The sequence below is a fragment of the Falco punctatus genome (assembly GCF_963210335.1).
Source record: "Falco punctatus genome assembly, chromosome: 3".
In the NCBI taxonomy this organism is placed as follows: domain Eukaryota; kingdom Metazoa; phylum Chordata; class Aves; order Falconiformes; family Falconidae; genus Falco; species Falco punctatus.
The window spans coordinates 6,964,413-6,976,557 of NC_137582.1; positions in this window are offsets into that span (position 1 = coordinate 6,964,413).

Below are 12,145 nucleotides of genomic sequence, written 5' to 3' on the forward strand. Positions count from 1 at the left end.
CCAGAGTTTGCTTACAGTGGATAACTGATATTTATGATAATGATTGGCAAATAAACATTGCCATTTTAATGCTTTCTACTTCATTATGGGTTACCAAGCATGCCTACAATGATACAATTCTGTGTTCTTAAACTCTCACAGTCTCAACAGATTTGTCATTTCACATTATACCATAGTTACTATAGTAGAGTTATATTACAGTCTGGAGGTTGTTTGCGAAATCTTGGGAGTACTGTGATGTTTGATACATTTATAAGCTAACTATGAAGTTCTCCATATCACAGACTTGAGACATGGCATACAAGACATTCTATTGGCTCTGTGCCACTGCAAGATTTTTAAAAAATCTATGGCAGAATTCTCCTGCTGACATAAGAATGACACAAACCTATAATCCATTGACAAAGAAGTACATAGTGGAAAACCATCACAAACTATCTTGGCATACAAAAATAGATCTTAACATTGAAAGTAATATTTTAAATGTCATATAGATATGATTATATGAGCACGTAAAATTTTTTGAATATTCATTAAGGTGAAAATGTGAAAAAAATATTGTTTTTTATGAAAACAGAGTTGGGGGTTTTTTTGAAAATGAAAAGATACCCAAAGAATGACTATATAATAACAGTGAGGAGTGTTAAAGTAAGTTAAATGTTGAAAGCATATAAGATACCGTCCAGTTTTTTATTTCATGCTTGGATGAGATTTTTAAATGTTAAAAAATTCTGCTGACTTTTCCATAAATGTCCTGAGCAGACAATTTATGGAAAGATGAATTAAATATGAAATGCTTTAGTTAAAGTAAGTGTAGAAACCTAATCCTGTGACAGAAAGAATTAGAAAATGCATCTGAATACTGGTGCTTGACCTGCTAAGTCAAACACTGTGAGATTAAAGGTTTTTCCACATTTATGTCATGTTTTCAACCATGTAAGCAGAAATAGGAAAAAAAAAAAATACATTCCTATACAGTTTTACCTGAGTAAATTATTGCTCACCTGTAACATGGGGGGAACAATTAGCAATGTGTCTTGACACTTTGGTCATAGCATCTTTCCTGATTCTCTCAAAGATACCAGCCAATAAAATTTTCTGCTTTCTCAAAATGAGTATTTTCGCTTTTCACAGACTTCTTGAAAAAATTCAAATAAATAATGAGCAACAGTAAATTTGAGGTGTTATTCCTCATAAATCACATTGTTTTTTAAGCTTGTGTTTATTTCTAAGCAAATATGGAAATAAGTGAACATTCCTGTAGTTGTCTTCTTTCCACTGTGGAAACGTTTTGTAGGAAACAGGTTTTCTTATTTGTTTCTTTTTAGCTTCCTTAGCATACTAGATGTTTTAAAATATGTTCCTGTTCCATATAAGGCTAAAACTCAGGACTTCAAAGTTGTAAGCAGCACAAAATAAGAAACTTCTCCCTCTTTCTCCTGTATGCACTTCATACACAGTGATTAAGGAATGTGTGAAGGAGGGAATAGCCTAGATATCATACTGCAAGGAACATATGCAAATCATTGGGTCATTTGTCTAACTAGAAATGGGTCTCTTCTAATGTTTTCCCTAGAAATTGTTGCACTTCAAATTAACTGAAGCAGGAACTTAAGCCTTTTGCTCATAGTTCATATCAAAACTCCAAAGTTATTAATTAATGTAATCCTTCTTTTTCCCATGTTGAAAATATTACATAAACTATCATCCCTTTATTTAAAGAAATCAATACCTATTTTCTTTGGTTATGGTTTTATTGCCTCAATTTTTGAAATGTAAATGATCCTTCACTAAAGTGAGTTTTGTATAAATTCTTATATTTATGACAGGTGTTGTGGTTTAACCCCAGCCAGCAACTAAGTACGATGCAGCTGCTCGTTCATGTCCCACCCCTCAACACCCCCCGCTCTCGTAGGATGGGGAGGAGAATCAAAAAAGTTAAAACCATGGCTTGAGAGAAGAACAGATTAATACTTGAAACAAAGTAGTAGTAATAGTAATAGCAGCAACAACAATAATAATAACAACGACAATTGTAATGAAAACAAGAGGGAGTGAGAAGAGTAGAGAAATAAAATCCATGGAAAACAAACCCAAGTGATACAAAATACAATTGCTCACCGCTCACTGACTGATGCCTAGCCAGTCCTCAAAGCATGATCCACCCCTCCTGGCCAGCTCCCCCCAGTTTATATACTGAGCATGATACACTATGGTATGGAATACCCATTTGGCTAGTTCGGATCAGCATTCTTGGTTTTGCTCCCTCCTGGCTTCTTGTGCAACTTCTCACTGGCAGAGCATGGGAAAAGTGACAAGTCCTTGATTTAGTGTAAACACTACTTAGAAACAACTAAAACCACCAGTCTGTTACCGACATTATTCTCATACTAAATCCAGAACACAGCACTGTACCAGCCACCAAGAATAAAATTAACTCTACCCCAGCTGAAACCAGGACAGCATGTCATAGAAATAACTAGAAAGAGGAATTATGTCCAAGTGACAGACACTAGTATTTTTAATCTATAAACATCAAGCTAAGAGAACCAAATTGCATGTGATAAAATTTTTAAAAATGAAAATAATTAATAAAATAAGAGAATTACATACTAAATAGTTTCAGAACAGCTACAACAATTCATCTATTTCAAAGCTATATTTGGAAATACATTAAGTCACAATAATGAATTTGACTCATATCCCTTTGGCCTCAATTTTATTTTTAGACTTCAAGTGGCTTTAAAGGACATGTATAACCACTACCAGATTCATACTGTTGCCTCCTGACACTGCCAGAAGAAATTATCAAATTAAATACATTGACTAGGCACGCAAAAGCTCCATACGTATGTACATAGCTACTTTTTTATTAAAGGAATAAAAATTTAGAAATAAAACAGGGGAGGAAAGAAAAATCATTTTTAAACACTTTATCTATTGGGAATTCAGAAACAATTGTCTGCCTCATCTCAGAAAACACAGTGGAACTGGAAAAGGTGCAGAGCAGGCCTCGAGGATGATTAAAGTTACAGAGCTTCTTTCACACACGAAACAATTAAAACTAAAACTCTTCAGCACAGGAGGAGGTGATTAGAAGATGTAAGAGAGGTCTGCAAAATCATGAATGGCAAGGGGAGTAACAAAAGATTGCTTATTCATTGTCTCTTCCCCTAGGTTCACCCTAGGTAGCTGGTTCAAACCAATCAAAAGAAAATCTTTCTATTAACTACAGACACTGTCCATGGGCTAATAGATTCCCACACCACATATTGGTTTAAAATGGAGAATATCCTGGGAAAGTTTGATTATACTGTTACGTAGCTCTCACATTCCATCTCTAACCTACCGCTCTCAGAGATGTCATAAACTACATGAACTCTTTGCCTGACCCACTATCACCAACTTTACATTCTCACACCATATAAACACATTTCTTGGTTTTACTACACTTATTTTCCTTTGGACAGCACATATATACATACATATAAACACACACATTTCTTTATTTAGGTAAAAACTGATAACAAAGTAGTATCTTAAGAGATAGCACATAGTGTCTAACTACAGAGCTGATTCTATAAGGAGAAACAGTGAAGCTACAAGCCATTTCTGTATGTGGGAGTAGAAAAAATAGCAGAAATCAACCTTATTACAAGCCTGTAGATACTAAATCTCCACATATGAGCCAGTCATCATAGGCTTTTTAAAAAAAATATTTTTAATAGTCAGCAGAGTGTAGGGCATAATTCATTTTTTGTCTGCTTTAGGTTGAAATAATTCAGATAATTTAATTTCCTAAAAATAACATTTTTTTTTTTTCCAATTTTTTAAAAGTATTAACTTCGTGAGCTCAACTGCATTCAAAAATTGAGGAAATCACCACGTTGGAAAAATCCTGCAAAACATTAAATGAGAGAAAATATATAGGATGATGATTAAAGAGATAAGCCCTATTATACTGGGGAGGTGCAAGTTTTGTCATGTTTCCCTGGAGTGTATGATATATGATGTTAAAGCAGAAAAATGTTACATGACAATCAAGAAGGTAGGCAGACCCTTTCTTGGGCTGGGTATACTCTTTGTATTTGACAGCTGTTAATTATTCCACTTTTTCATCTTAGTCTTGAGTTGGTGCTGCAATAAGCAAGTGACCTTTCTTATCCACAGACAGCTTCTGAGCATGAAACCTTAATTGCCTTTCTTCATACAATTTGATACTATGCTATCATAATTTCCATTTTCATGCAAGAAATGCCCCACCTTCTAAGATTAATGGCATTCAAAGGTTAAGATAAAACATAATGAAAGTATCAACAAGCTGCCTTCTTTTCCAAGGCAGGTTAGTGAAAGTTAGCAACAGCTTTTTTTTTTTAACCTTTTTGCAATTGATAACCCAGGTATACATAGGTACATAATGTATGCATATAAGTAAGGATTACTACCTTTATACTGTTTGTACTGTTCCGTTAGGACATCTGACAATTGTTTCATAAAAGCATCAAAAACAGTGAAAAATATTTATTTTGTCCCCCCTCTTGAGCATCCAACAGAATATGTATAAAAAGGATTTATATCCTAAATTTACTGGATTAACTGTTCTGTAATTTACTAGGATATTTGAATGTCACACTGAGAAGTCTCCTTTTGTATGAGCTGCTATTTTCCTCCTGTCAGATTTTACTAAAATATCATTAAGGTCTTTCTTGGTACCTATACATGTTTCTTAGTTACGTCTGTAGCCATTCTTTAACCTATCAAAACTTGATTTTTTGACATTTTCTTAATAAAAAAATGAATACAGAGAGGAATAAAAAAAATTGCCTCTCCAGTAAATCCTTTTCTTGCAACATATATGTAGATGATTAACAACTGGGGAAAAAAAAACCCACAAACCAAAAACAACAAAAAAAAACCCACCAAATTTTAATGAACTTCTGTGTTTTCTAAAGGCTCACTTCTTCCTCTCACTGCACATTCTGAACATAGAAATCAGTGACATAATCTGGGATAACTGCAATCAGAAAATATTGTTATATCTTCTCTGTCATCAATTTATTGAAGACATTTCTGTTTAAAAATATCAAGTCAAAATTTACTAGTGTCAGTTACTGAGCATTTTCTATTTAATCATATTATCAGTTCATTATATAACAAAGAGGAAAGATTATCATTCTGTGATGAATCCTTTAGCTGGACTGATGCAAACAACATTTTTAGTGGTGGACGGACTAAGGCAACAAAGAGTCTTCAGACACACAAAAAGAATGGAGGAGAATATATACCATATAAATTATGTCTGAACTTAAAAATTACAACTTTTTTTTCAGCTTCCATAGTAGCTAATTTTAATGAGAACTTTCTTAAAAGTCACGTGTCTGCCACCCTCCAGCTAGCAGTTTCCTAATTTTCTAAAAGAACATTTAGTAAAAATTCATTAAGGAAAGCCATAGTAAATATATTACACAAATGAAGGCAATACTTAATGCTGCCACTAGAGTTTTTGTCTTCCACTTGCTCTACTGAATCAAATTTACCCATGCATCAGGAAAAAAAAGTGCACTGTGTGCTTTTGCATTTTGTCCCCCTTCATTCCTAGCAGACAGGGAGCTGAAGCGCCCACAGTTATGATGCTTCCTGTTAGTCCATTACATCCTAGGGAAGCAGGACCACTATTTGCAGTCCTAAGAAAAGTCCTAAGAAAAGTTCTCTTCAGAATCAGCTGATAGAGTCACAATCTGTTGACAACTCATACCAAATTCAGTCCCACAGCTCAGGAAATGTCCCATTTTTCTACAAGAGGTGTTGAATTTCTAAAGCTCAGTGCTGAATTTGGTTATTTCAACTTTCAACTACAATATGCAACTTTACACAGAACCTATCTTACCAGATGAGTATAGCTCAATAGCTGTCATTTGCCATGTTCACTTCTTAAAACTTTCATTGTAGGCAGTGGTCCTTGGCATTCTTCACTGGTTTTCTTTCCTTTCTAGTCCGTTTTTCCAGAAAAGCTGAAATCTAAAATAGCAGCAAACCTTCTAAAGCAACAAAGAAACGAAACTTATTTATTATTTTTTTTTAAACATCAAACTTCTAAGTACTGTTATTTTTATCTTATTTATTGCCACAGTACTTCTAAAAATAATAATTAGGTCTGTTCATTGTCAATCATTAACTGCTTAAAGCTAACTTTATGTTTTAAAAAGTGGAAGACAATAAAAATAGCCCAAAATAATATAGATTAAAGGCATAAGAATATATTTTATGACATTCTTCACTGAAAGAACACTCCTCTTTTCATGAAGCAATGGATGACTCACATCAAAATATGTGTGTATGCAACAGGTATGAAAAACATGTTCATTCAAAGTAAAAGATATAAAGGCAGCCAACATTAGGGTCCTGGTTTCAGCAGGGACAAAGTTAATTTTCTTCCTAATATCTGGTATAGTGCTGTGTTTTGGATTTAGGATGAGAATAATGATGATAACACACTCATGTTCTAGTTGTTGCTGAGCACTGTTTACAGTAAGTCAAGGAGTTTTCAGTTTCTCACCCCACCCCACCAGTGACTGGGTTTGGGGGGCGCAAGAAGCTGGGAGGAGACGCAGCCAGGACAGCTGACCCCAACTGGCCAAAGGGATATTCTGTAGTGTATGAATGACATCCTGCTCAGTATACAAACTAGGGGAAAAGCTGGCCAGGGGCTGCTGCTCAGAAACTGGCTAGGCATTTGTCAGCAGGTGGTGAGCAGTTGCATTGTGCATCCCTTGTTTTTTATATTTGAATTCTTTTATCATTATTATCATCATCATCTTCATCATTATCATTATCCCTTCCTTTTATGTGCTGTTATACTGTTGTTATCTCAACCTATGAACTTTACTTTCTCCCCCGCCATTTCTCTCCCATCCCACTGGGTGGGGGGAGTCAGCAAGTGACTGTGTGGTGTTTAGCTCCCTGGCAGGTTAAATCACAACAAATTGCCAGAGTAGGGGGAACATACATTCAGGATGAGGTGAATGAAAAAAGCCTTTAAAGACAGCTGTCAACTTATTCAGTGGTGCTCAAGTGCTTTAAAATCTTGTAGAATAAATACCTGGTTGCATGTACAACTTTTTCATGTTTCTTTTAGCGGAACCATGTTCCTAGGATTTTTTTGATACAAGCAGGAAGCACAAGTAGCACCGTTGTTCTCAAGCACCACATGATGGTAACAACTGACTTCAGTAGTATCTGAAGGAAAGGCAATGTGGCCAGATCTTCTGCATGTATTAGAACTGCCGAGTGGTTTTGTTCATTAATTCTTTTATTCTACTAAAAGAAGGTTTCCTCTAGTATTCACAAATATCATTTGGGTCCAACAATTCAACAGTTTCTCCAGATGTTCCCCAATGTATTAAACATTTTTATTTTTTTTAAATGAGAGATACTAACCACCCCCACCCCCCCACCCCCCCCCAAAAAAAAAAAAGAAAAAAAAAAAGGTTGGTATCTTCTGAAAGTCCACAGGTTCTAGCATAGCCAGACCCAGGCAGAAAAGAAAGTTAGACTATCCTTACAAAAATATTCCTATTATGTGGCAATTACATATACATGGTTTTCAGATTGTAAATGTGTGTGTATATATCAATATATATAAATGTGTTACACAACTAGTTCATTATGCAGTTTCCTCTTTAACCATAGTGGTTACTATTTACTTTTACTTTTCTTCATAATAGTTTGTGAAAACTAAAAAAAAACTTTATGTATGGAAACACATTACTCAGTACTTTAGAAGAAGACTAACTAAAAAAAATTAGGTTCATATTCTAAAATAAGAAAAATGTTTCAGTGTAACAACAACTCATACCATTTTACCTCTGGCAGCAAAGAAATTGTAGCACTTGTTTTTCAGATATTGTAAACAACCAATGAAGATTTCATTTGTCACTCCAGTGCTGAATTAACTGCCAGAGAAGGAAGAAATTATAACTAACTGAATAGGTTAAACTTATGTTTTCTAGAAAGTCATTTGAAGTAAGAAGGCAAAATATTCAACCTTTAGCTGAAACAGGAATTTCACTTGCAGCCAGTGTAATGAATGAATTTTGATCAGCTTTCTTCTGAAGGAGAGACTGCAACATTCAATGTGAAGAGTGCACATCAAAATGCAACCTCTCCTTTCAACACATAATGAACTGATACAGATATTTAACATTTAGGAAAAAAAAGAACAAAAAGCTAACAAATCATTTCTTGGGAAAAAAAAAGCCATTTGCTTACAAACACATTCTATTTTAACATTAACATCATGTGACAGACTATTCATACTTTAATTGGGCTTGACGAGTTCTGCTAACCACTTCAAACATAACATTTGAGTTTAGTATCAAAGAACTAGTTAGGATCTATTCCATAATGTAGGCTTTGAAGCATTTGCTGACATATTTCCTTCACCTCACCAACAAATATACTGAAGTATTATGAGCCTATCAATGTTCAAAATATTAACAAATGACAGCAAGACAACTGATTAGGTGGCTTATTTTATGTGTTTGTAGCATTAGTTATACATACAAAATCAAGCGACTTAAACTTTCTGGAAAGTTATTCAATCCCTAGATCACACATCTGCCTTAAAGGACTACTGTGACTGAAGAAATCTTTGTAGCTGAACTTTATAATTTTGCTATCTTTTTAATACACAGCAGCAAAATTTAGGTTTGGTTATAGGACTTATGTTTTTGTCAAGGAAAAGGAAAAAGAAAATATAAATCAACTGCTGATAAAACAGGGTATGTATACATCTGTGAACCAGTCCTGACAACAAAGAAGCTGTTTTGTAAGCAACATAAAATGAACAAAGCCGTAACAAGCTGCACACTGTCAGACTACAGCTATGACTGCAAATGTACAATCTTATTTTATCCTATGATCAGAGACTGTCTTTTCCCTTGGGATCAGTGCCTATTGCATGCACAATACATGGGTAGATACTTGCCACTGGAAAGTATTTGAAAGAGGATTCAGGTTTCTTAATACGCTGTCAAGAAGCAGCTAATTAGTCACCCCGCATTAAACACAATCTGAAATAAATGTAAGTCATTTTGACACTCAAGTACCTACTGCTTAGGTGTGGAAAACAGTGTTGATTTTTCTTCTCATGTTTAAGTGTATTGAAATGCATTCAAGCATTTTTTAAACATCTAATTTGAGCCAGTAATTGATAACTTACATTTCTTTTCTATTTTGTGGTATGGATGTTTTTCTATTTTTCCTTTTTGCACACACTGGGCACGTAAGGTGTTACCTCCTGTTCCTGTTCAACTGTGTGTTTGATGTGATTATAATCAAGATCAGTCTTGCTGTCAGTAACTTCAGTTTGCCATTTTTCTAATCTGAATGCTGTTATGTAAACTCAGATTACTCTTTAAAAAAAAAAAAAAAAAAAAAAAAAAGGAGAACATTTCAGCTGCTCAACTGCCTATGTATGCATATAAAAGAGAATGCCATTTTATGAATGGACCACTTAAGGCTTCACTCTCTGAGTGGTGGTTTAGGAACAAGTACTTTTCATGAGTATTTTTTTTTTTCTCAAATTCATTTTTACACGTTTCTCTTTCAAACCTTTACTTATACAGTGATAAGGAAAATGAATACCCAGGCATGTAACAGAATTGTTAAGCATCTTTCAGGACATTTGCAGAGTAGAAGCTGTTATTAGCATAAATGCTTTAACGCAGGTTTCAGAAATGTGTGGCATGCTTATCAGTTATGCTGACACCAAAAGGTAACAAATGCAATATGATACTGATGTATAAAATTGTTTGCACCACCTGTGCTCAAAATGTACAGACATTCTAAAACCAAAACTTGAAATTTCTTTTATCATGGCAAGCAAATGGCATGTCAGTACTAGGGACAGCTGAATAAAAGTATGCCTGTTTCCTGCTGCAGCAAAGCTTAACTTCACTGAACTGCAAATATGAATTAGACTTCATTAGCAGTCAGTGAAGAGCCTATTACTCTTTCTAGAAAGCCATTAATGAAGTTGCAATTAACCTGAAATAGAGGAATTTTCCTTCACATAATGGATAAAATTCAGAATTAGCTGATTCACTCTTTACAGCTGCAACATTATTGAAATTTCCTTTTCTCAGTTCGTTGCAAATAAGTCATGTGAGCAGATAATGACTGCTACTGCAGTTGCTGTGTCAAACCAGTTCTCTGGCAACTTTGCCAAAGGGGTACTTCAGGTCAGTGACTGTGAGCAACTATCGTTTCACTAACCTTATTAGTCTGTCCTCATGCCAGATAGAATTACTGGGGTGCAGTTGTTGCTGTAAGGCAGAAGCAGTAAGAGTTTTACATCAAGTACCATCCCATTCTCCTCCTCAGTGCTCTCAATTCCCATGTCCCCAGGGCAATGCAGCAGGTACTCCCTGTCTCCCCAAGCCCGTTCCTTCACCAAATGCAGTGAACTGAACAGAAACTGTGGCACTGTGTGCTTCATTCAGCTACATATTGCGAGTATGTGTATTTTCTCTTACCAGCTCCAAAATGGAAACTATTAGAATTAAGAGTGGGGAAATGAGAAATTGGAGGAGGCAGGGCAGAGAAGGCAGGGGAGTTGACAAACTCCAAACAACATCAGAAATTGAATTAAGACTATTTCTCAAGATAACATACATGTTTCACCACTATCCAAATCTTCTTTTCCATCTGTAAAGGCTTTGACCTTGTTCTTTAATAGTCAAAGCTAAAAATTCACTTTCTTGAAATTTCTTGGAGTTTTTGGATCACTTCCCAAGGCATGCATTGGCATGTAATACAGTTTTGTCAGTAAACAGACTTGTATCAATACACTGATTTATGGAAGAAAGCAATAACACAACTCAGTTCTCATACACAGACAAAATAAGACAACCTTCACAAATCAGAAAACACTCATACAAACACATGTCTAATCATTCAGTATGAAAGTGATTGGAGAAAACTTGATGTCATGTGCTAAGCTAGGCAGCTGCTAAAAATGGGGTATATTTCTCTTCCCTTTGTTCATCAAGAAATCCACAGGTTTTTTAAACATCAAGTAAGAAAAAAAGCTCTTTCTGGCAAGGAAAAACTTGAACATGCACAACACAATGTCTGTACTTACCTCATTCTCTCCTTCAAATCAGCTATGGAATACTGGAATTACCAGTTTATTCCAACCAAAGATGATACGCTTACTCATGACAGAATTTTAAACATGCTGCTCCATTGAAGTGAAATAGTGATATTTCCTTGACTTTAGGATCAAGATGTCAGGGCCCTTGTACCATGTCCTTGAGGAATTTAACAATTTCTTTAAGCAATCCATAGTATAAAATTTTAAGTATTCAGTCTAGGAACAATAAATATATCATGGAACAAACACTTTTACGATCTTTCCACAAACTGCACAAGAAGTTTTTCGGGTTTTTAGTTTTTCGGCTGTTAAACTGTAACAAAATTGTTTCTTAACAAAAATAAAAATAAAAATGACTTCATTGTTCTGGTACAGGTTTATGCTGAAAACACTGAATAAAGTGGTTACAATATAAAAACATGTTTGTAATGAATAGTTTGACCTGAGTTACTTACATCTCAAGCTATTTTACAAAATTACATTTCAAAATTCAGATAGCCTTTAAGCTTAAAATCAACACATCTAGCAATGCTTTAGGCATTTGTTTCACACCTACATGGCAGAAGATACAAAGATCATTTGAATACAGTTACCTCAGTCTATGATTGAAACCAAGCTGCAACAAAACACTTTAAAATTTTCAAAGGCTGAGATTTTTGGTCTGATATTACTTTCCCCTTGTTTTCCCACTGATATTCCTTATTTTATACTGAACAACTCAGGATAAGGAGATTCATATCAGAAACTTCTCTGAATGCCTGTCAACACACAAAAGCTGTAGAGAATTGCTTTGTTCTGTTTCTCCCTTTAAGATGTAATATTGCAATTTTACAGGTGAAAGTTTTAGAACAGAGCATCCTCTCCTTATATTTTCATTTCACCCTGATAGACAACCTATAATTTATACCAGTTGTCATATTAAATTAGGACATGATTCCACTGAGATATATGCAATCAACTTCATACTGCTAAATGTTAGTGACACTGTCT